Raw genomic sequence first — 25,738 nt, forward strand, 5'->3', positions numbered from 1 at the left:
GAGGACGCCCTGGGCGGAGACCCGGACGGACGCTTCTGCGCGCTGAGCGGACGCTTGAGAGCGCACGGCCGTGGGAGAGACCGCGGCCTCGTCCCACCAAGGTCCCTGGACAGTGACCCCGCAGGGAAGCACCTCGAACGTGCTCCGCCGCCTTCGCCGCCCTGTCCCGGGTCGCGGTGCCACACACAGCAAGGCCTCTCCGGGAGAACACTCCAGCCGCCAGCCCGGCTCCGCGCCGCCGCGCTTCCCAACCCCCTGAAGGGGGCTGGGCGGAGAGGCCCTGTTCTCGCGGGATCTCTCCCGACGCAGTCCGTCCCCAAGCCTCCTCGAGATCTCGCGTTGTTTGTTTGGGGGTGGGGGCGGAGCCATCCCCGCGGGGGAGGAGCGGCTGGGGGCGTCCCCCCGGAGCGGCCCTCGCGCCCTCTGCGCCCCTCTGCGCATGTCCAGATTCCCGACGCCTCTCGGGGCTGCGCCGTCGGGCTTCCCCCCGCGGCGGGTCCGGGCCCCGCCCCTCCGCTGGGCTGCGGCGGCGGCGTCGGCCGCGGTGTTGTTGTGGCGGTGGAGGCGGCGGGCAGCCGAGGAGCCCGCCGAGTCCTAGTGCCCGGTCCCGCGTGCGGCTGCGGCGGGCCGGACCGAGCGCCTCGCCGCAGGTAACGCTGCTGCCGTGGCCTCGGGGTGGTGTGGGTCGGCGTGTGCCGCGTGCTGGGGTGAGGCTGAGCGCGGGGTCGCAGGGGTCGCAGGGGTCGCAGGGGTCACGGGGTCGGGGCGTGGAGGGCGGCGGGGGATTCTGGGGGCTCGGGGAGGGGTCCGGCTCCGCCGCGCTGCGGACCGCAGACCGCCCGGGCCCGCCGGGCCTGCTCGGTTGCACCCCGTGACTTTGTGTTGTTGTTTTGATTCGGAAGGAAGAGGATCCAGCCGACGTGGGCTCGGGACGCCGCGGGCTGCGGCGGGGGGTGGTTCGTCGCTCGCCGTGTCTGCGGGAGCGCTCGCGGCCGCTCCTCCGCGCTGCCTCCGCGGGGCACTTGGGCCCCGGCGCCCCGCGCCCCCGCGAGCACGACCCACGGGAGGACTTCTGCAGGTCCCGGGTTTTCCTTTTTTTGACTTGGAGTACTGTGTGTGTGTGTGTGTGTGTGTGTGTGTGTGTGTGTGTGTGGCTTCTCTTTTAAAAGAAGAGAGGTCATAGTTCTGTTTTTTTGAAAGCGCACATGAGAAGAATTTGGGTACGGAGGGGAAAGTATAGAACTACCAGTGGTTCTTTTCTCCCAGTTGCTGCTGTTGTTTTTTTTTTTTTTTTTTTTTTTTTTTTTGCTTTGATTACGAAAGTACTACGTGCTCTTTAAGAAAAAAATTAAGCAGCTGAACAATGAAGACGTCTGCTCCCCGCCCCCCCCGCCCCCCCCCCCCCCCGGGTTTCCTCTCTTTACTGCCGGGGTAACCAGCCCACAAGTGTGCTGTTTAGCCATTCAGAACTTTTCTCTGCGTGTAAGTATGCTTTAGAAACAAAATTGGGGTCGTGTATAGAGTATACTTTTTATTGACAAAGGGTACTCACAGATAATTCTTTCATTTTTTATTACATACCTCATTCTTTTTAGAGGCTACATAGCTGTGTTTTTTTACTGCAGAACATTGTCTCCAGGTTCTCTATGATCTTTTAACTCTTGTCAAATAGCTTTTAAGAAGGGCTACAAGGTATTATTTTGAAACATGATGTGGCAAAACTTTTCAGATTGTTTGAGGCCAGATTGGGGATACTTACATATTAGGCAAGTTAAGGAATATGTTTACAACAGGGTTTATGGTGTAGCTACAGGAGGCTTGGATGACTTCATAAAGCAGCTTACTAAAATAGTTTATTATTATTATTATTTTGTTTTTTCTTTTTTTTTGGTGAGTGCATTTTTCAGGGAAAATTTAAATTCCATCTGGTCAGTTGAAAACAAATTCAATTCCTTAAACACGAACCTGCTCATGTCTGAAGATAAGGTAAAAGGTAGAAAGCCAGTGGCCTAGAAGTGTGTATTTCAGAAAGACCACGAAACTAAAGCAAGCCTCAGAACAGCCAGAGACTAAATATTTTGATAGTAGACTGTAGGGAGTAAGCTGTAAGTGAAAGGATGGTATCATACTGCTTACTATTAAATAAGTCAGAAAGCTAGGAAATAGGGATTTTGTATTTCTGTGTGCAGAGGAGCTGGAGGCTTTGTTGATCTTATCGCTGGCATGTATTTATTAAAAACGTACTGTGTGTTCATCTTCTTGTCAGCTTCCAGGGAAAACAACTGAGTAAATAATCACAAAGAAGTCTGGTTCTAAACACAGATAGCCTGAAATCTTAGGCCCAATTGTGTAATTATTTGGGGAGCTGTGTTTAAAAGCATATGTAATATCTATGGCATTTTAGTTATAGTTACTGGTAATAATATGCTTTTTCTTAGTTATTTCTAAACATGGGTGGTATTCTCTCCAATCTAAGGATCAATAAGCAGACGCTCTTAGGGATTAATTCAACTGCTCAAGATCTCCTCACCTTTTTAGTGGTGGTGACTACATTAGACTTAGGGCTAAGCCAAAAACCCGTGTTTTCTGCTCTGCTGTTGATCTTAATAGTCCCCCCCCCCTTTTTTTTTTTTTGGCTTGGAAGTGTTCCTTACAAAATAGAGAATTGAATATAGTCATATGCATTGAAAAATAATCTAATGGATAAAGTGTGAAACTCTGGTATCTTCTTGAATGAAGTTTTTGTGCTGTATTAAAACATTCCTTGATCTGGTGCCACTAACCAAGAAGAATTGGGATTTGATACCATGGCAAATTTGGATACTATAGTAAATTGTAGCTCTTAAGGTGCTTTTATTCCTTACAAACTTGGATAATCTCATTTCATTTAACATTTTTATGAACCCAGTTGTACTATTTGTAAACTAATGTGATAAAAAGAATATTAAAAGGGCCCTAGAAAGATTGAAGTGTGCTTATTTCATTTTTAGTATTTTAGCCTCTTAAAAATGCGTCATGACAATTAATGAAGTATAGTATAGTTCCTAATATTATGCTCTATTAATCTTTTAGTTTTCCAACATATGTGACAGCTATGTATTTTAAAGATATAGGGCAAATGCTGAAGTTAATAAAGTATGAACAGTTCTAATATGTATTTGAGAAGAAACCCACATATAGGAAAATATTTGAGCTTTCATTTCTTGGTAATTGTTTACAGTGGTAATTGGATTCACATCTAAGTGACATATCTGCTTTTGATTATCTCTTGGACAACTTGACATTGAATGTGGGTGGGCTTTATAGTTGTGGGATACAAAAATGTTTCAGCATCAGAAAGAAGTGTAGGCTATGGTAAGATCTATTGACTTCTCAGCTGTTTGAGGGTGGGGAATCCAATACTGTGTGTGTCTCTTTTCCAAAATTGGTAAGAGATCTTATTGCTGATGGGTAGAAGTAGAAAGTTTATTTTGCAGTTTAGCCTGCAAGTCTTTTTTGGGGACATATATTCGTGTATAGCCAAAAATCAAGAAACCATGTAGGTCTTATTAATGATAACAAATGTTAGGTAGGATCCAGAGTTTAAAATCTAGTTGAGTTTTAAAAACTAGTTGTTTAAGACAACTATTGTGGAATTACAAAGAGGACTATTGTTCCCTGGTGCTTCTATTTTGAGGGAGAAACTAGCTAAGATGAAAGGGAAGCCAAAACAGAGGGATAAAACCTGAGAATTGGCTGTCTTAAGTAGACAGAGGGTGGGGGGTTTCCTCAAATAGTAGATAATCAAGGCAGTCAAATGTGTGGATGAATGTCAAGATGAGGACTTAAAAGTTATACTTCGAGCTTTGAGCTACTGGAAAAATATCTAATTATAATTATACTGTGTTAGCTGTGTCCTGCTGGGGGTTGAATCAGAATAATTAACACTTTTCAGTAACTTGTAGGCTCTTAAAAGCCTATAATAATCATATCATCATAAGTCCATTTAGAATTTATTATGAGCCATGGGATATGAAGTGTTGTCAAGGCCTTGTCTTCTCTTGAACTTGCATAAGCCAGCACCTCAGACTTGTACATTCTTGTGGCTTTGTTCATTTTCTCATCTCACTCATAAACAAGGGTTAACTTTAGATTGAGTTTGCACTTCTTTTTAGAGTCGTGTTTTTTCCTTTCTAGTCCTACGCACACCCATGGATTCCACTGTTCATTCCCTCTGCTGTTGAACCTCCAGTTCTTTTTTTTTTTTTTTAAGATTTTATTTATTTATTCATGAGAGAGAGAGAGAGGACGAGAGAGAGAGAGAGAGAGAGAGAGAGAGAGAGAGAGAGAGAGAGGCAGAGACACAGGCAGAGGGAGAAGCAGGCTCCATGTAGGGAGCCCAACGTAGGACTCAATCCCAGGTCTCCAGGATCACACCGTGAGCTGAAGGCAGCGCCACCTGGGCTGCCCTTGAAGCTCCAGTTCTGCATCACCAGCCTCATTATCTTTCCTAAGCTTCAGACTTGCCTTTTGTTGTTCTCCTTGATAAACTTTGTAAGTAACGGTCGTTTTGTAACCTGTAACCTTGAATCCGTAGGTTCAGAATTAAACTGTTTCTTCTCCAAACTTAATTCTTCAGTCATTTCTTTGTTTATATTAATGATCTTAACATTTTCTTAGTCATCTAGTCTTAAAATCAAAGGTCACCTTTGATTCATCACTTTCCTTTTTCTCAGAAATTCTTTGTCATTGTGTTGCATTATGGTTCAGGAATCAAGTTCTCCTGCTGCTTTTCCATTTTCCTAGCAACAAAAAAACTTTTAATCCCTTTGTCTCAATTGCCATTAATAAGAGACATCCCTAATCTCTAGGTTTTGCCATTCATCATGCATACTGCTGTCAAATTAATTGAGCTAAAGGCAGTTCTTCTTTTTTTTCTTTTTTACCTAAAGGCAGTTCTGATCATATTTTCCCAGCGTGACCGAAGCAAACAGAACAAAAAAACACTTACTGAAATATCTTATGTCAGCCTTTGTGCTAAATGCTTTGTTCTCATTTGGTCCTCATAAGTTTTATGTTGTAGATACTACTTTCCCAGTCTACAGATGAAGAAATTGATATTTTATGAGCCTGGAGGGTTGCTAGTAGGTAGAAGAGCTGGAATTCTGAGTTCTTGACCACCATGCCTCCACTGAGTGACTCCTGATCAACTCTAGAATGAAGTTCGTATTCCTCGGTATTGCCTTTCAAAATTAATTATTTGGCCTCTGTGCTCTTTTTTAAATTTGGTTCTTGTTTTATTCAAACTTGTGTTTACATTCTTTCTAGATGTAAACTTTTGGTTTCTTCTGCATCTCCACTTGTAATTTTCTCCCTTTCCTATCTCTGCCTTCTGAAGTCCTTCAAATAAAAGGCTAGTTCATATACTGTGTTTCCCTAGAGCCCCCTCTTCTCTATCTTCACAGTGATTAAAGTCTACTCTTACTTGTGCAGTTACTTCTTGATAACATTTTATTCTGAAATTGTTTTTGAGTACTCTAACAGTTGTAATTGAATTATAAAATGCCTGAAAGGAGAAACCATGTCTTATTGTGGTTATCTCCCACCGAATGCTCATATGTGTGAACAAATAGGAAAATGATTTCTAGTCAGCTGCTCCTTTCATGGCATTTAAGTAGTAGTTGATTTTAGTTGCTAGATGACACATACAGTAGTTCACTGTAGTTTTTAATTGTGTATATATGTAACAAAACCAGATTGTCTTGTAGGCTATCTAATGAGTTTTTTATTTTCAGATTGATTACTGGGTAATGCTTTTTTCCCCTATATTCACATGTCTGTGTTATTGTATATAAAACTCTTAAGGTTAATGATTTGGTGTGTGAATTCTTTTCCATGTTGTTGAATTAGACACATTTTCAAATGAACTGCAATGTTATAATTCTTTGGCCTCAGTTTCTTCTATACTTATATGGATATGAAAGGTAGAATAAAACTTTCCCTATACTGCAGTGTCATTTTCTGCTTTATGGTGATACCAGGAATCTCCAGCTATGTGATTAGCTGAAATGCCCTCACACAGATTACACATAACTCTTTGCTTCCTAAAGAATTCATGTGAAATTTCAGACTATTTGGATCCATCAAGGTTAATGGTTATCATGTAGAGTTTTATGATTTTGTATTTCTCTTATGTCTGTCTTTGTGTCCCATATGTGTTAGAGTGTAACAACTTAAGTAATTATTGCTTTATTAAATAAAAATGCTTGCTGTTAGAAATTGATAAGGTAAGATATTTTGGTGATGCTGTTGGGGCAGTCATTGGGGTTTCTTTTGGAATGCTAAATGTATGATTATAAAGAAGTGAGGTTGATTTTCAAGGACATCAATTTGTTGTTCTGCCTGCTCTCAACTTTGAAGTATTAACAGCATCACAAATACTCTAAAGATAAAAGTTTTAAGCAAGTTTAAAATCATTGATTTTAAAATTAGGTAATATAGTCACATGGTTCAAATTTTAAACATAGAAAAATTTTATAAATTGGAAATGTCTCCCCATCAGCCTCCTACTTTCCCTACTAGGAGGTAGCCATTCATCTCTGGAATGATATAAAAGAAACTATTAATTTACTGTATGCAAGTAAATATGAATACTCTTTTTCTTTCTGCTTACATAAAGATAAGGCACACTGCACACAGTTTTTCACTTGCATTTTGCACTTAATTTATCACTAATATTCCATGTTACATGGTAGTAAAAAGATTCATTCTTTAAATTATTTTTGCAGCCTCAAAGTGTTTGCTATATATAGCGTACATATGTAGATTGTATATATAATAATTTAACTGTATTTTCTATTGGTGGGTGTTTAGATGATTTTCAGTTTTTTTTACTGTTCTATCACAGCAACACTTTGAGGGAAGAGAAATAAAAAGTAGCAACTCTTTCCCTGTAGCAGAAAATAAAGCTTGAATCTGAAATGGTTATATTTTCTGGCCTGGTGATTAATAGATAAGTTAATGGAGAATCATGCAAAAATGCTTGCTGGAATTCATAGCTGACTATTGAATTGGAGGGGTAGGGATGGCAGTGCTGATGGGTAGCTTCTTTCATGACCAGTTGTTTGCTATGGGCAAAGGTCAGCCCTGGATGTGTTTAGAAATTTGCTTCTGAGAACTGGTTCTTGATATCTGTCTGGAAACTGGCCTCTGGGAATGTGGCCTCTAATAATATATTTAATATAATAAAGCTGTTCAGGGGATGAACTAAATTTGTTGTATCATCTCAAAGGAAATATCATGGCCTACAATGCACTATATTTTATGTGGTCATTAATTTTTTATTGTATTATTATATGTTCAAAGATAAGATTTGAATACTGAAATGCATTTCCTTCTTCAGCAAGTCCCCCTCCACATCTGTTCCTCAGGGGTTGCTTGGGTAATGGTTTTTTAATAGTGTGGTGTGAATCCTTTCAGACTTTTACATATAAACAGAAATAACATATTCATGCCTTTTAGGATTGTCATTGGGGATTCTGGTAAGGATGATGAAAGTCTGAATTGAATGGAATAACAAGTGAATAAAATGATCACCAAATACAAGGTAAATAGTGAATGCCCTTTGATTCTTTCAGAACAAGGATCCTGTAAATACAGAGTATTATTGTGTGAAGTTTAGCAGCTACTGAGGTTCTGTAGCTGCTCCATCAGGTTACTCCTGACAAGTCATTTAAGGTTGTGCAACCTGTGCCTTTTTTTTTTTTTTCTTAAGTAGTACTATATGGCTTACTGAATAGTGATGTGTTTTCTTTGTCATTTTCCAGTCTTTCTGTTCTATATTTATGATTTATTTCTCTGATTGGCATTAGAAAATTGGTTTTTAGAGATTTGATATGTCATTTCTTTTTGTGATGTAGTGTAAATATTTTAGATGATACTTGATATGGGTTAGATTTTTTAAACAGTTCATTTGCATCTATGATTCTCTTTTGGTCACTTAACATGCATGTTATTAGTAACTGTAGAAATAATAAGTAAAGGGTTATTTGCTTTTGCTTTTTTCCTTCATACAATAACAGTAGGAATTCACTATAGAAAAACTAGAAAATGTGAATAAAGAAGCAAAGGACTGTCTTGAATGTTACTGCCCAGGGATGGTATATCCTGTAGTTCATTTTAAGAGACTTGCTTCCTTTTATATTCATTAATGCCCTCTGTTGTACAGAGCATTATTAAAATCAAATCCTGTTTCTAAATGTCTTAATATTTGTTGGCTAGTATGTCTTTCCATTCATTTTTTGTGATGCACTGAAAGCATTTACCTGCAGGACAGTCTGTTTTTAAAAGGATGCTGCTCCCTCTTGAGGCCAATCTGGAATCATACTGCATTAAAGTTTGAGAATTTTGAATCTGCTACAAATCTTGGTAGGTACCAACAGCTAAAAAAGCTATGTACTATTGTGTACAGGGTCTTTCTCATGCTGCACTGAATTTTTGTAAGTGCTCAGAATGAATATGCATAATTACTTCCCGCGTTTCTAAAAGTAAGGTCAGGACTTAAGCAGTACTGAGCCCCAAGCAGTTTTTAAGCTTCAAGTTTATATGTAAGCACAATTTTTTCCAGTGATGTAAAATATTAGAAATACTGAATGCTTTTTGCAGTACTGTTTTCAAGGGTTATTAGGACTGAGCATATATTTTCTAAGAGAAAATGGATTGCACAGCTTAATAACCAGACCAAAAGGTTGATGGTTTTATTTGTTGCAGTGTTTCCAATTGCTATTTCAAATGGAATTTCAGGGTCTTCAGAAGATTTTTTTACAGTTAGTCTGTAGTGTAGCTATTATTGGTTTAGTTAGAGGACTTTGAGCTGTCTTAAGAATGTGACTATGCATCATATACAAGAGAAAATGAATTCTGAGTTCTATCAAGGGATGAGAACATATCTCTGTACTGATTATCCGTGTGATCTCCTATTTCCTTTCCTGTATCTTGTGGGAAAAATAGGATAGGTGAGGATGGATTTGGGTTGCACATTTAAGTTGGGTTTGTTTGATTCTCTGTGGAGCAGTACTCTGCTAGAGATAGAGGGCAAATACAATTTGAGTAGTGTAGTAGGCAAGTAATGCCCCTTCCCCTGCAAAGATGGTCATGTTTTAATCCTTGGAATCTGAATATGTTGCTATATAGCAAAGGGGAATTAGGGTTGCTGATTCTCTGGCTTTAAGTTAGGAAGACTATACTGGATTTTCCTGATGGGCCTAGTGTAGTCATGGGCTTCCTTAAAAGTGGAAGAAGGAGGTAAGGTGAGGGGAACTCAGCCTGATGTTGCTGGCTTTTCAAGATGGAGGAAAGGATCATGAGCCAAAGAAGTAAATGGGACATTATACAGTGGAAAATGAAAGAGAACAAACCCTGTTAAAACTTCCAGGAAAGAAAAAAAAAAAAAAAACTTCCAGGAAAGAATGCATGCAGCCTTGCTGACACCTTCATCTCAGCCCAGTGAGACCTGTGTCAGACTTCTCACCTCTAGAACTGTAGTATAGTGACCTTGTTTCGGTTTAAGCTATTAGTGCTTGTGGTGATTTGTTATACCAAAGATAGAAAACTAATATAGGTAAATATATTGAGATCTATTTGATCCCTTAGGGAAATGATTGCTAAGCAAACCATTCCCCTGACAAAATACTAAGATGACACTTATAGAACTGACAAAACTAGTGCTCCCAGTTTTAGATGGTGATTTCCTTGAACCTCTGCCTGGTGGGATCTCTTCTCATTTTTGCAGCTTCCTGGAGGCACCTCTGAATTTTTGGAGCTTGCATCCTTTCTTTAATGATGAAAGTGTTAGATTGGGCAGGTGATTCAAAATGGTATACAGGGTGCTATTGAAGTTGGGAGAACCACAGGTATTAAGATCAAATTGAAGTTAGTTACAGTAATCTAGCTAAAATTGATAACAATAGTGGCAAAATAGGATTTTCACTAAAGAGGAATATGAGTAATTGAAGAGCATGACTAGTTTGAGAGGTGGGCTATGTATAAGGTTTTGGGTTTGTATATAATTTGAAGTGATGACAGAAATCCTTTCCCCTGTGAAATTAATCTAGAGACCTATTAAATGCACTGGGAAATCTGTGCTGAAGAGGAGGATGATTTTGAAATCAGAGCAGGGGAAAGGAGAAATACATACCTGTCCTAAAATTCTTGAAGCAATTATGTTGGAGAAAGGCAGAAACAAAATTAACAGCTATGACATTGTTTTTTTCTGACAGACAAGAAGCTGGGATCCTTGTCAGTTTGCTATGTGGAGTCTTTCCTGTTGGGAGGCAAGAGTTTTGTACTTGAAATTGTACATATGCTTTCTTCTTAGTAGGAAAGAAAGATTATTCCTGTGCATTTACTGTAAATACACATAAATGAATTTCTACCCTAGGCTCACCAGCTAGAAAACATGTTTAGAGACATTACAGTAAGGTAGTAGGATAAGAAAAGTTACCGTAAGTTACTATTTTTGAAAATATTTTTGTTCCTCCCAAACATATATAGCTTCCAACCCAGCACACCTTAAAATGAAACAAATACCTTATAGAGACATAAGGGTCTCTTTCTGGCAATTACCTCTCTTCTTTGGGGCACAGTATATTGCAATTGTAGTACAGTAGCAAAGTAGGTGTGGCTTATGTAGTGTCATTTACTGTTGATTTCTTCCAAAATTGTTTTCTGCTAAAGGAGTAAATACAACACTTTTGTTGAATTTTTTAGTGCCTGCTTATATTTTTAGTTTTTCCTCTATGTTCCTCCAACTCTGGGGCTGTTTTTTTTTTCCAAGAAATATGTTTTGATGCTTTTTTTCCTATCATTCTGAAATGCCACTAAACAAGAAAAAGTAACCTTTACCATTGCTTATTTATGACATATGTTTCAAGAATTTGACTTTGCTGTTAACTAAGTGCTCCTTTATTCCTTTGTGGGTTTCTATTTTTAGTTTGCCTACCATACATACATGAAATTTAATGAGTTTTTCGTGGTTTTATTTTGTCCTTCTCCAGGTATTCTAATAATCATTGAAGTCTACAAAGGGGAAATAGGGCCTCAGAAAGATCTTGTGCTTCACTTAACGAGCTCATGTTTAGGCTGATTCCCAGTAGAAGAGGCCACTAAGCCATCCTCCTGCCTAAAAGTTTGACAGTTATGGATTTCCTGAGCAGCAATTTAAGATGGCAGAATGGACAGCTGCTGCCCTCACTTGGTTCTCTAATGTTCCTCTGTGGTGAGGATGGACAGCTTCATAGCACAGAAAACCTACTGATGGCATTTTGCCATGAATCTAAGATAAAACATACTCAAATACTTAGAAGTTTTTTTTAAAAAAAAAAAACCTAGACTGTTTTCAGGATATAGCAGGTTAAGTCAAATCCAAGAGATTGTGGATGTTTTGGCTGGCAAAGCATCAGGATCTATTGTATTCACATTCATTTTATTGCCTGTGTGCTTGTTCTTCTTTCCCTCACTGACCTGTCATCTTAATGGTTTTCAGGACTGTATCAGTATAGTCCAAACAGGAAGGAAAAAAACCACACAGGGTAGTATGAACAGGGAAAGTTTAATGTAAAGAAATGTTACCAGTAACAAGATTGGCTAGTAAGTAAAGAGAATTCTAAAGAATATGGAAATAGGGTGCCTGGGTGGGCTTAGTCCGTTAAGCATCCCAGTCTTGATTTCAGCTCAGGTCATGATTTCAGGTTTGTGAGATGTAACCCACCTTGGGCTCTGTGCTTAGCATGGAGTCTCCTTAAGACTCTCTCTCTCACCCCTCCTCACCACTCCCTGTGTGTGCGCATGCCTTCTCTGTCTCTCTCTCAAATAACATCTTAAAAAAATATGAAAAGAGATCTAAAGATTAGTCTCTCCCCCTAAGAGCCATGATTAAGCACCTAAGGAACAGACCCACCCAAAGCTGAGACCTGGACCTTGTTGAGAGGATGTGTGGCTCACTGGATGACAAGGAAGTTGCTATGGTACCTCCTTAATGGAATTTGCCAGAAATCTGCTTTCTGGGTACCAGGGAAAGATGTTCACAGAGAGGTGTTTTTTTTTTTTTTTTTTTTTTTTTTAAAGATTTTATTTATTTATTCATTCATGATAGACATAGAGAGAGAGAGGAGGCAGAGACATAGAGGGAGAAGCAGGCTCCATGCCGGGAGCCCGATGTGGGACTCGATCCTGGGACTCCAGGATCACACCCTGGGCCAAAGGCAGGCGCTGAACCGCTGAGCCACCCAGGGATTCCCCACAGAGAGGTGTTTTACTAGAGGCTGTCTTCTACAGACCACCCAAGGGAGGGTGCTGGGGTAGTCTGCTGGCTCTTGTGCACTGTAGGAGTGTGTTGGTGGAGAACCCTTAAGCACTCCAGGAGCCTACCAAGCAGTGCACCAGACCTAGGAGCAAAGCTCTTTTCTCAGGCAGTGTCTCTCTGGCATCATCTGCTCATGCTGTGGCCGAACATGACCCATCAGTAGGAATTGATACAGGAAGTAGATTTTTTTCCTGTTTTTTAATTGAATAAATTTTGATGTATTAATACAGTATAAATTTAATATATATGATGTGTTACTTTGATAGATTCATATCTTATAATCCTTTGTAGCAATATTTATCATATAATTATAGTACAATATTGTCTATATTATATTGTCCATTAGGTCTCTGACTTATTGCTCGTTGCAAGTTTGTACTCTTAAACACCATCAGTCTTATCCCCCCACTCCCCATGCCCTGGTAACCATCATTTACTCTCTGGATTTAGAATATTTTTGATTTGTACGTACTTTTTCCCTGCTGTAATCAGGGCAATGAACAGCTGTTGCTCTTAAAACCTATCTCCATTGCTTTTGCTCCCTTTGCTATTCTAAACCTTTCTCCCAGCTAAAATGATGGTAGGCTCCTTTTGACTTAAAGGCCAGTTGCTATTTTTATATTTTGTTCCTGGTCATCTGATCTTGACTATTTCTTGCTGGCCTCCTCTATTCTCACATTTAAATATCAAAATGGAGTCATAGTCCCTGGACCAAATATTTAAGCATGGCTTCTTTCTTTTTGCTACACTGACTTGAAAGTTAGCAGCTCTGTCTACTCCTTTAGAAAGGGCTCTATGCTTCTTCCCTGTCTTATTTTAACAACATGAAGGTTTTGTTGTGGTTTAAAAACAGTAGACAGGCATGTGTTATCTCAGAAAAGGTATCACTTTTGGAGCTTTTATTTTATGATGTTTTGGAAAGAAACCAAGACTCAGAAGCCTTGAATTCTGTCAGTATGACCTTGAATAGGTAGTTTTGCCCCATGTGTGGCAGGATGAACTGGATAATTTTATTTTTTTTACAATTTATTATTTTTCTTGCTTTTCACAAATATCAAAATGCTGTATTTTGGGTTTGTATGCACAGATAACTATATGGATTATGCCTTCACCCTCATAGATTACAAACTTTAAAAATTTAAAGTTCTGGAATGAGTTTTCAGATGTCAGCAATATGTAGGTATCCCTCACTTTCTGAGAGGTCTCATTGTGCCACTTGGCTTTTTACAAAAGACCAGCGTTAGTACCTATATTCATGAACTGAAATCTGTATTTTCACTTTTAGAAAATGAGCCATTATCGTACTAATTCATGTAGGTCTTTGTTAAAGCTAAGTGGCATTGGAAAGCAGGGGGAGTACCTTTTGCTTTATGCCGTTTTGGCTTAAGAAGGTTTTCATAGCAACATTCTACCTTCCCAGGATAGCCTGGGAAATCTGTAATTTGTTTTTGATTCATTTTATTCTACTCATTTTATTGCTACTGCCACAGTACTTCAACTATAAAGAGTTAAGATGCCAAAAAAACTCTTGTAACCTATGTTAGTTAGGTCTGTACCTCATAGGAATGATTTAGAAAATGTAATATACATGACTAGGTTCCTTTCAGGTTGACTTTCTGAACACATTTGTAAGATCTCTTGGGCACTTTACTAACCTTTGTGTAACTCTGTATAGTCACAGTATATGTGAAATTATTTAAAATATTTCACCTCTTGTGAAATTTATTATGGTTTCTCATTGCGTTAATAATTCAGAAGAAAGTTTGTTGAATTTCCTTGCTCTCTCCCCACCCTCCATGTTTGTCTATCTCTTTGTGGCTATCTGTCTTTTCCTAGGAATTGTAACGTCCCCACTTTCCATCATGAGGACATTAAAATATCAACTTTTCCACCTTTATTAAAGACTCAGGATTCACTACCGCAGTATTCTCTGCTCCTCAGCTTACCTATATATTCATTACTTCAATCTGTTAAAAATTAATCATATGTTTAAATTCTTTTTAATAATATTTTTGATTATCATAGGTTTATCAGTTTCTGGCTATTCCTTGCTAAATTGCTTTCATTTTGAACTCCTGAAACACCCTGTTTATTTTTTTAAACTATAGTATCAACTAAATTTTAAGTTCTCTTAAGACTTTTTTCTCTTCTCCAATGAAATATGCCCCAAAGCAGACTACAGTAATACGCAGTGGAGTATATAACTTGTCTAATACATATATCTCTGCCCTTTTTTTCATATCTTATTACTAGGAAACTAAGCAAAATTGTTCATCATTGGGGGCATGGGGACTTGAATTATGTCTTCTCTTTTATAAGCTCACCAGTCTCAGAGGCAGAACAGCCTTTGGGGTCTGTGTAACTCAAGTATTGGTCTCACCCTTTTATTTCATTAAATGAATATCATGCCAAAGGTATTTTATTCATTTAGTCTCTTTCATCATTTACTGATCATTTCCATAATAACCAGGCCCTCTGCTTAAGTGATAGAAATAAAGGGAGTAGCATGTAGAGCTTTCTCTTGAAAAGGCCACAGTCAAGTGGACCAGAAACAAAATAATAACTTTCCAGAACAGTGATACAGGTACACTCAATGTGTTTAAAAGCACTAAAGAAAGACATTGTTGTGGGCTGAATATTTGTGTCCCTAAAAAATTTACACATTTAAACCCTAACCTGTAGTGTAGTTGTATTTGGAGATGGGGCCTCTAAGGAAGTAATTAAGGTGAGGTCAAAAGGATTGAGCTCTCCTCCTGTAGGATTAATATCTTTATAAGAGGAGACTCCAGAGTTTGTTCTCTCTTTGACCACATGGGAAGGGAAGGCTGTATGAGTATGTACAGTGAGAAAGTAGCTGTCTACAAACCAGGGAGAGAGTCCTCACCAGAAATTGACCATGTTGATACTTTGATCTGGTTTTTCTAGCCTCCATTAACAATGAGAACATTTCTGTTGTTTAAGCCACCTAGTCTGTGGTATTTTGTTGTGATAACCTTAGCTGACTAATAGGCACCTGAGTGTTTTGAAGGTGGACTTAGAGAAGATTTCTAGGTTGAGGGATTTCTACTTCTAGAATGATTGAGAGATGATTGGTAAAACACTTATTAATGGAGCATTAGGCTGCCAATAAATGTAGTAGTTATTTACTAAGGTACTTGCGTTCTAATAATGGACAATATCAAATCTGTTGAGTTTCAAAGGCTGAACACTCTGCCTCTGAATGTGTGTACAGACACAGGCATATTTGTAGTACTATTGTCCAGTGGCATGGAGTTAAGGTGACAGTCTAGGAAGTTGAGGCTTTCGTCTCATGACCTGTTTGTAGAAGGTGAAGTATGACCATCTGTTAGGTTAGGAAGATTCATCTTGACCAATGGTGTTAGTAATAATGGATTTGCTGTGGGGAATGGGAGCCAGAGTGACTGAAGACCCAGAGGTATTGCTAGGTGCTATTGAAAATCCATTTAGGGTTGAAGAATGTAACTGGTAACGGTTCCGTGGTACCAATCCAACCTGGTGGACTTTTTTCTTCAGTAACACTCCATGGTATAAATCACTCCACAGAGGAGAGATTATCGGATTGGTGTGAAGTCAGGTGTTTGTAAGAGGGGTGAGGCAGAAAGTTAAAATAAGGGGTGAAAATAATGGAGAGTAATGGAGTGAAGCCATGTTAATGGGACCTATTTGGTTTGGGAAGAAAGTGATCCTGAGAGATGTCAACAAATTATGGCCCACGAGCTAAATCTGGCCTACTGCCTTTTTTTTTTTTTTAGATTTTATTTATTCATGAGAGACACACAGAGAGAGGCAGACACATAGGCAGAGGGAGAAGCAGGCTCCTCTCAAGGAGCCCGATAATGGGACTCAATCCTGGGACTGGGATCATGCCCTGAGCCAAAGGCAGATGCTCAACCGCTGAGCCACCCAGGCATTCCCCTGTTTTTGAATAGTCTGGGAACTAAGGATAGTGTTTTCATTTTTAAATGGTTGAAAAAAAAATATAAAAATAGTATGCAAAAATTATATATAATTCAAATTTCAGTGTTCATAAATTAAAAAATTAGAATATAGCCATGCTTTTATTTATATTTTGTTGTGGCTGCATTTGCTCTAATAGGCACAGAATTCAGGAGTTGTTAACAGAAACTAAAGTCTGCAAATTCTAAAGTATTTACTGTTTCGTTTTTTGTAGAAAATCTTTGCTGTAGCACTAGTGATACTGAAGATTAATTGTAGTGGTAGAAAAAGAACAGGCAAACTAGATGTAAGATGTGATTGTGGAATAAAATAAGGATACAGAGGTTAGAGAGCCTCGGAGTTTAAGGTGTTGTGATGGTTGTTACTTCTGGGGCTTGAATGGTTGTCGAAAATGCCCAGGATGCTTGTGAGAGCTGGGAGCATAGAAGACTGCAGCAGAGATGTAGAGTCCCTGCTACCAATGAAAGAGTGGGAACCCGAGTAGGGACCAGAATAGGGAATAGGGAGATTACTAATAATAAGAAAATGTAGTAAATAAAAATGCAAAACATATTTTCCTATACATATTTTCAAGAAAAGTTTGGGCTTTTTTTGAATTATTGTCTAAGGCATTCAGAAGCAAGGAAAAGTAAATATATGTATTTTCTGTAGCTTTGTATTTTATATGTGTGTGTGTATATGTATATATGTGCATATACTCACATGTGGGGTGTGTGTGTGTGTATGTATATATAGTTTTCAAAGTCAATTAATGATTCCTCTAATTCCATCCAGAATTACAAGGTATGTCCCCAAGATCTTTCCCTTCTTTGGTTTCCCTCAGAAACACTATAGTACTTTACATATATATTATTACTAGATATAGATATTTATGCATTTGATAAATGTTTCTTGGAATGGGAACATGTTCTTTTGTGAGAGGATGAAGTAGGCCTGTGTTAATAGAAACAGGTAACACCTATTGAGTTCGTGGTATGTGACCAGTTTATATGACATTATCTTGGACACTTCTCACATGAGTGTTGTGAGGTAATTATTGTTATTAATAGTAATATAGCTAGAATGTATAGAATTAGGGTTCCAATCTAGAACCCTCACTATATTATATGATCTTTTAAGTACAATTTTTACTTACATTGAAAAACATTCTATTAAAATATAACTCAATAATGAATCTGCAACTTGATATGAAATCATTATAATTTGATATACTAGTATTCAATCTACAAATAATCTTTCTAAGGGTAGTAAATGAGTAAAGTAAAATTGTTATATTCCTTTTTTTTTTTAAGATTTTATTTATTTATTCATGAGAGACACAGAGAGAAAGGGAGGCAGAGACACAGGCAGAGGGAGAAGCAGGCTCCATGGAAGGAGCCTGACGTGGGACTTGATTCCGGGTCTCCAGGATCACACCCTGGGCTGAAAGCGGCACTAAACCGCTGAGCCACCCGGGCTGCCCAAAATTGTTATATTCCTATTAATATAAATCCTGTTTAATTCAGATCAGAATTTTACATGCTTAATGTTATAATTTACCACTATAACCTGTGTGGATTCAGTCTAGATAATATTTAATGCATTGTAATATAATCATTGTCTAGAGATTGATAATAATTAGCTTTCCTGTGAAGAAAGTGATAGCTTCAAGTTTGAAAAAAAATGATCTTACCTATCTGACTTTTATTATTATGTTTTCTGTGGGTTTCAATTGGGCATTTTTTTTCCTTACAGTCTCCCAACAATTTGTCAGAGTCAGGTTTTAGTTAGTAATAATGCTTAGTATTAAATATTGAAATTAAATAGAAAATTTAATTCTTTTTAAGAAGCATTCTGCTCACTTAATTTTAAGAAATCTAAAAGGAGTAAATTAAGGGGTTCCTGGGTGTCTCAGTCAAGCTTCAGTCTTCTGCTCAGGTCATAATCCTGGGTCCTGGGATCCAGTCTTGCATTGAAGCTGGGGGCAGGGAGCCTGCTTCTCCCCCTCCGTCTTCCTCCCCCCCCCACTCTGTCTCTCTCAAATAAATCTTTTTAAGAATAAAAGGAGTAAATTAGGTCTTTTTGGTCTTATGTGTTCTAACGTTTGAACAGATTATCTCATATAAGATTATTATGACTTGCAAAACTTGGTTTCTTTCTATCTTGTATGATCTTGGACAAGGCACCTGCTATAGCTCAATTCTTTATTTGTGAAATGAAGTGAGCTCTTTTGCAACTCTTACCTCTTTTGCAACTCTTACCTCCAAGAAAGCTCCTTAGTTTTAATTTAGCTTCTGCAGTGTGGTCTCTGAATCCTCCATGCTTATCATAGTTTCTGAGGCATAAATATGTGATCAGGTTTTGTTAATTGAATGAAGAAATCAAGTGGAAGTCCTTTTGTGCAGAACTTAGAATATCTAAGTGTAAGGCAATACTAATTGCTTTGAGTAACTTTTTGTTGAGAGACTTTTGGTATTTTAATGTATCCTGTTAATAAACATTATACTCACTTATGAGGACACAGTTTGATGATCTAATTGATATGAAATATTCCCTTACATTATTAAAAAACTGCAGTTGTGAACTTATAGCCAAATTAAAAGTAATTTTTAAACATTTTTTTTTTTGAAAATACACGAACCATTTAAGAGACTGATTTCATGAACAGAGACTATCTACTGAACTGTACTGAAGCCATTCTTTGACTTCTATATCCTCAGTGTCGCTGGGTCCTACTCAACTTGCTGAACCAGTGGTAAAGAACTTGTTAAATGAAGCCTGGAGGGAGATACTGAGCTCTAGTTTAACAAGCTTTCACAGCATTTTGGTTATTCAGTTTGCATGGTGTTCTCCAAATGAGTTTTATTGATACAAAGAACTACTGATGACAGATTAGTCATTTAAAGTTAAGGTGAGCTTCCTAGCACTTATTGAGAGTCTATAGTATAATGGTGATAATCTTATGATTACAGTTTTATTTTATCTTATTTTAAAGATTATATTTATTTATTTGAGAGAGAGTGAGAGAGCTTATGAGTCACAGTGGGAAGGGATAGAGGGAGAAGCGGAATCCCCGCTGAGCAGAGAGCTGATGCAGGGTTCTGTCCCAGGACCCTGTGATCATGACCTGAGCTGAGGACAGACGCTTAACTGACTTAGCCACCCAGGCATCCCTTATTACAATTTATTTTTAAGAACTTCTTAAACTTCCTCTGAATCATGAGTAAAAAGTAGGGATAGTTATTTGTCCCAATAAACGAAGCGAAGGTATTAGTATCAAATGTGGTGTGTGTATTTGTCATAGAGTCTCAGACCTACATTTCTGGTTGCTGTTTTCTTATTTATGATAACATGAATATGGTAGTAGTGTATGCCATTAGATCTATGAATAAGACTGAAATATCTCTGTATTAAATGGGAAATCTAGAACAAACAATTTTCTCAATTGGTTTTCTTCATTTGCATGGTGCAGGTAATACCACCTGTCCTGTGTAGATACCTTGGGGAAGTTAACAAAATTTTATGAGTTTGTTAAAGCACTGAAAAATTAAGAATGATATATAACTAGGTATTTTATTCTGTATAGTTTTTGCTGCCTATCTATAGATAAAATGATCATCATGCACTTTGGAAAGATACCACTTTATATGGCAAAAAAACTTTATAGTTAACCTTTATACATTCTTTATCTTTGTATAGTAAAGACATTTTTAAGGTTTTTACAGATGCCATCAAGAAAATTTTATTTAGTGATAGTATCATCCAGAAGAAGAAAACAAAAGCCAGAAAAGATAACCATTTCCTCAGTCATATGGTGTGACAAGGCCAGTCTTTGTATTCCATGGTATGATAACATGCAGAAAGAATATCTTCGGTGTGAGCTCACATTTTGGTTTATAATATACTAGTAGAATGGAACAGATACAGATCATCCGAATACCCAAATTGTGGAATTTTGCTTTGGAATATTGTTTTATTTTTATCTTTAATATTTTTCTTGTGAACTCAAAATTTTTCAGATGAAATAAGCCTAACTTTAAAAGCCTGACCTTAAGGCACCAAAAATGTGTATGCTTTTCTCTCATGCTTCTTTATTGATCTCATTACTTCCTAAGAACATTGTTACTTAACGGACTAAAACCAGAAAGCTCATTTGTCATTTTCGTATTCTACTTCAGACTTTTTCTGAGTTACAGGAGGTAAACAACTCTTCTGTTTGAAGGGGTTTTCTAGGCTGTAGCTTCTATAAGGAATGTTTTTTTAAGTGTTAAGGATGATTATTAGAGCACTTCTTATATTTCTTGAAAAACTGGAGATATTAAGCAATAATCCTAAAATCTGAGGCAGTTATTTTCTGATGATGTTGTTACCTCAGAGGTACATGAAACTTTGCATATTGAGGGCATTTGTGTTATACGGATAAGATTGTGTTTAGGAATACAGACACATGATTGTGTAGTGATACAGGTTTGAAGAGATCATATACTCAGATCTTTAAGTAAAAGGAGTAGAGGGGACATTGGAGGTACATGAAATGCTGTAACTTCCAAAATGATGAAATTTCAGCTTGAATTGCCTCATCTTGTCCTTTAAAAATGTTTTATATTCTTCCATCCCCTTATATCCTATACCTTGAACTCCCATAGAGCTACTTCCTACTGTTTCTCCATCTTGTTTGAGTTTATGTTGGTCTTCCCTGCCCCAGGAAAGGAGAATAGGAAATTAAAAGAATGAAGGGGAAAGTGGAGAGAGAGAAAAGGCATAGAAGCAAAACTGGAATAGAATTGAGAATATGACCGAAAAGCCTACATCTATGAACATAGGCATCTTAAAACTTGCCAAATATCAAAATATAGAACCTCTTTGTTTCCAACAACTTTCTTTTGTTACTTGAAACTATTTGTAGTAGTGAATTGAAAGATTGGGGAGCAGATAGTCTTTCTCTTAAGACAGTGGTTTATCAGCTGTCTGATCAGATGAAGATTCCAGAGTTCAAGGGATTATAAAGGAAAAATATACTTTCACTTTGCTGCAGCTGTTAGGTATATTCACATTTCAAAGGATGCCCTAGAGTAGAAAGCCAGAAGTTACTCTGCCAGTATTTTATATTTAGTCACTATTTATTAAATGCTTGCACCTTTACAACTGTGAGGAATATTTTAAATATATGATTTTATCTTCATTTTATGTTATCTTTATTATTATTGAGTTTACAGTTTGGACAGAAAACATGTGTTAAACCAAACAAAATTATATTAGGACAGGTAATTTTTGCTAATTTATGTGACGAATGCTCCATTAGAGAAAATTAGCACAAGTGGAAGTTAGCTAGTAACTACCAGAGAGAGGTTCAGTACCTGATTGCTGCCTGAGTACAGAGGGCAGCTGGTCCTAGTTTTGGCCTCTTCACCTAGTTTGTGGCCCAGAGTGTGACAGAAGGCACTGCATTATTTTTTGGGGGGGTTTGTTTTGTTTTTACATTAACCTCTCTCAATAAACATATATGAATGAGTGTATTTTTCTTCTCTCTTCTGTATAGTGCTTTGGTTTTTCTTTTCTTTTTTTTTTTTTTTTGAGATTTTATTTATTCATGAGAGACAGAGAGAGGCAGAGACATAGGTAGAGGGAGAAGCAGGCTCCTTGCAAGGAGCCTGATGTGGGACTCAATCCCGGAACCCCAGGATCATGTCCTGGGCCCGAAGGCAGACGCTCAACCACTGAGCCACCCAGGTGTCCCTGGTTTTTCTTCTTGACACCTCTAACTTGAAGATTTACATTTTCATTCTGTGGTTTTGTATTAAGGAGGTCATTAGGTGATCACTGGATTTCAGAACTGATGCTTTTTTGTTTTCCCTTTCCGGTCTTTTGTGTTTAAAAATGAACATTTTGAATGTGTCTTTTTGAGCCTTGGATGTGAAAGAAAGTGAATTATTTATTGGACATGTGTATGTTAGAAGCTTTATGTGCAGTGCACTATGCACTGTTTACGAATTTATGATGTGGTTATTATTTTTCCCATTTTATAGACAAAGAACATGAAGATCACAGGTTAAATAATTTGCCTGAGGTTGCAGCCAGTACATGACATCAGAGGCCTTATTTCCACTATTCCACTCTTCTTTTGGAACTGAGAGTACTAAAAGGGAGGAAAAGGACGAAATGAGAGGTTGAGAGAGACGGCGAGAGATCTGAATCTTTCTGGACAAGGGGACAAAAACTCTACTTTTGAATTATGGAGCCTCTTTGCAAATTGTTCTGTTTCAGGAGGATTTTATGGCTTGCCAAACTGGCTTGAGTTGTGGCTCAGCTACTCATGAGCTCTGAGTTTGTCTTGTGGTCTCTCTGAACTTTGGTCTCCTCATTAGTAAAATGAAGTTAGTGCTTCTTCATAGAGTTTTGGTGAAGAAATAGAACCCAGTGCCTGTATGTAGTAGAGACAGGAAATGGCATGTATGTGTTATCATAGTAAGAAAATAAAAAATAAAAAAGTAATAACATTGGCACATGAGTAGTGTTGGAGGAAAAACTCTTTCTTCTAACCCTTCTAGGCTCTTTGGCCAGTCTGATAATCATATTAACATAATGACAGATATCTGTATGGGAGCCCCACAAAGACAGACCCAAGGATAAGCTGGGCAGTTGAGGCTTACATGCCATCAGGAGCTAAGGAGTAGGATAGGCACCTGGAATGTCACAGGGGAGGAGATGATTCACAGGATGATAAGAAGAGCAGATGTTTGGTAATTAGATGTTTGCCCTCCTTATACAGATTGGTTATTCAGATTAAAAAAAAAAAAAGTTATGTCTTGGTAATAGTTCTCTTTCTGGGCCAGGCTCCTTACCTAAATTCTTTGAGGTAGTTTAAAGGGAGGTGAATGCTTTTCTTTGGTCTACTGGATCTTGATTGCCTTCAGGTCAAAATGGTCCAATTGCCAAAGTTGGCTGTGTCTTAATTGCCTTCAGCTCAAATGGTCCACATCCCATGGCACAGTTTGAGGAGACTTGTTCTGAACCCCTTCATTAGCCTCGTCTTTCCTTTTCTTTCTTTCATTATTCTATATTTATGTCTCATTACACCTATTTGCTATCATTGAGAAAATTTTTTCTCCCTGTGTAGTTGTCTCAACACTCAAAGTAGCCTTTGCACATGACTCCTGTGACAAGGGCATGAGGAAGAAAGATCCTTTGTTCATGCCCTCAGATGGGGTGTTCTCCTTTGGATCACTAGTCTCCTTTACCCCAAAGCTGAGTGAGCTTCCTCCTCACCTTTGCAGAGAAAGGATAGCAGTTGGCTGCTTGCCACTGGTTGCTAGGAGGGAAAGAAAATGAGTCAGCATTCGTTCTGTTCTCCGACTCTGCGACATATGTCTGCCATCTGTGGTGGTGCTTCCCACCTCCTTTGACTTGTCTTTAACCTTCCATAAAACATCTCTAAGCTGCCTGAAGGACACCATTATATTGTACTGGGCCTTCAGTAGATCGTCCCCTAACCAAATATGTTAATGCCACATATCTTATTTTGAAAGACTAGCAAGCAAATTTTGTAACACTTTGAACATCATTTCACGTGAGCTTATGTGAATGTATGTACCCCAAACACACATACTAGAAAGAAAATGCCAAGGAGTGAGATTGTGTTCTGTGATGAAATACGATAACTTCCTTCTCAAACAGACATAACTGCAGATAAGCTGTTCTTTTATTCTATTCTGACACTTCTCTCTTTCGCCTTTACCTTTTCTTCTTTTTTTTTAAACTCCTTATTTTACTTTTATTGTTTAATGCAAGACTTGAACATTCCTCTAATTTTTTTTTCTTTTCCATGTTAGAAAAAATGGCAACAGTGGGGCACCAAAAATGTGAGGAAAATAACAGAAATGCGGAGGCAAGGACAGACATTCCTGGATAACTAAAACTGAGCTGTACTCAAATACGGATTTAATGCCAAAATAGCAGGGAAATTAGAGGTCTGGGGAACCTTAGGAATCGTAGAATTTATCCTCTTCTTTTCACAGGTGAGGAAATGATGTTCTGGAGAGCTGCCCAGAGTCATACAGTAAGGTTATCAATGGGACCAAGGCTAGACCTTGGTCTCTTGACTTGTATTTGGCACTTTTGCATGATTGAAATGGAATTATCTTAGAATTAACAAATATCAAATGCTTCCATGACTTAATGCTGTGATGGCTTTTTAATAGTGCTTGCCTTATAAAAAATGAAGTATATTTCAAGTTAGGGGATTATTGAATTATCACAATATTTATTACAGATTTTAACTTGCAGACTCTTCACATATACATTAATTATAATACAAAATTCATGGCCTAGCATTTAGGGGGACTGATTACATTTTGGTGACTCCATGTGGCAGGGTATTACACTTCTGGATTTTGGAAGAGTTTTTGATGGCACGAAAATGTGTAAGACAAACAGAAGTTTGAAGTAATAGATACAGTATAATACTAATGTGTTAGAAAGAAAGCATATAGGTGCTTAGTAAATATTAACAGTGGCTCTTTGAATATTAGGGTTATGAATAATTTTATTTATTGGTTTTCAAATTTTCTACAAGTGCACATACTATTGTAATGGAATCAATCAACCTTATGAAAGTGTAATTTATAATAATTTGTTTTCCACCCACTGTCAGAAACTATGGATATGGTGAAATGACTTGTCTTTGAAGCTCTGTAGTATAAATTCTTACTATATTATCTTTTTTGTTCTCTAACTTTTCTGCCATAGACTATTTTATTTATTAAATATGTTTATATTCCTTAGGAAATTATTTTCTATGTGTCTTTATCTTATTCTGGTCTAAAAAAAAAATACATACACCTATTTATCTGTCTCCTTTATTTTCAGCTTTATTTGTCAGTTTTGTTCAAATAATGCGTGTACACAATTTAGAAAGTCAAGTGATACCCTGAAGACAAAGAATAGCAGTTCCTGGCTTTACCTGTTTCCACCTGGAAGCTCACATTCCAGAGGAAACTTAATGCTTTCAGCTGTTTCGTGGTAGGGAAATTACCTTCACATTGCTAAGATGCTTTTAAAAAATTCATTAATTTTAGATAGCATTTACTTTCTATAATCCCAGATGAGGTATTAACTTCCATACCCCTCTTTACCTCTTCCTTCTCATCATCTTGTTGTGGTTAAAGGACTATTCAATTTGAATCAGCACTTGTGTTTTCAGTATTCTGACTACGTAAACATTGCCTTCCCTAGACCAAATAATGTATTATAATTATATTCTCTTTCTTTTACAGTTATGGTTTTTCCTTTACATCTTATTTTAAAATTAGTCATACATTATGTCTGTCATTCTCTTTGCTGGCTGCATTGTCTATGGGAGGAAGTCCAAGCTCCATGTGTATGTGGCCTGCAAGCTTCATTTTTCATTCCTCTTTGTTGTTTGTTCTAGCCTCACCAAGCACT

The 25,738-nt window shown here is 37.9% G+C and overlaps 1 protein-coding gene across 8 annotated transcripts in view; it reads left to right on the top strand.

The window, feature by feature from the left end:
- The first annotated feature begins 442 nt into the window (after positions 1-442).
- PCMTD1 (protein-L-isoaspartate (D-aspartate) O-methyltransferase domain containing 1) overlaps positions 443-25,738 on the top strand; it is a 67,603-nt gene continuing 42,307 nt past the window's right edge. For 2 of the 8 annotated variants that reach the window (XM_055318368.1, XM_055318367.1), the window contains exon 1: positions 444-650. The gene's annotated coding sequence lies outside the window, so the exon portion shown is untranslated. Of the gene's footprint in view, positions 651-1,414; positions 1,483-4,317; positions 7,586-8,296; positions 8,407-24,188; positions 24,313-25,738 lie in introns of those variants that run through there. The other 6 variants (XM_055318362.1, XM_055318363.1, XM_055318360.1 and 3 more) reach the window with 6 other exon arrangements.

Source organism: Nyctereutes procyonoides, unplaced genomic scaffold (genome assembly GCF_905146905.1).
Source record: "Nyctereutes procyonoides isolate TBG_1078 unplaced genomic scaffold, NYPRO_anot_genome, whole genome shotgun sequence".
Taxonomy (NCBI): domain Eukaryota; kingdom Metazoa; phylum Chordata; class Mammalia; order Carnivora; family Canidae; genus Nyctereutes; species Nyctereutes procyonoides.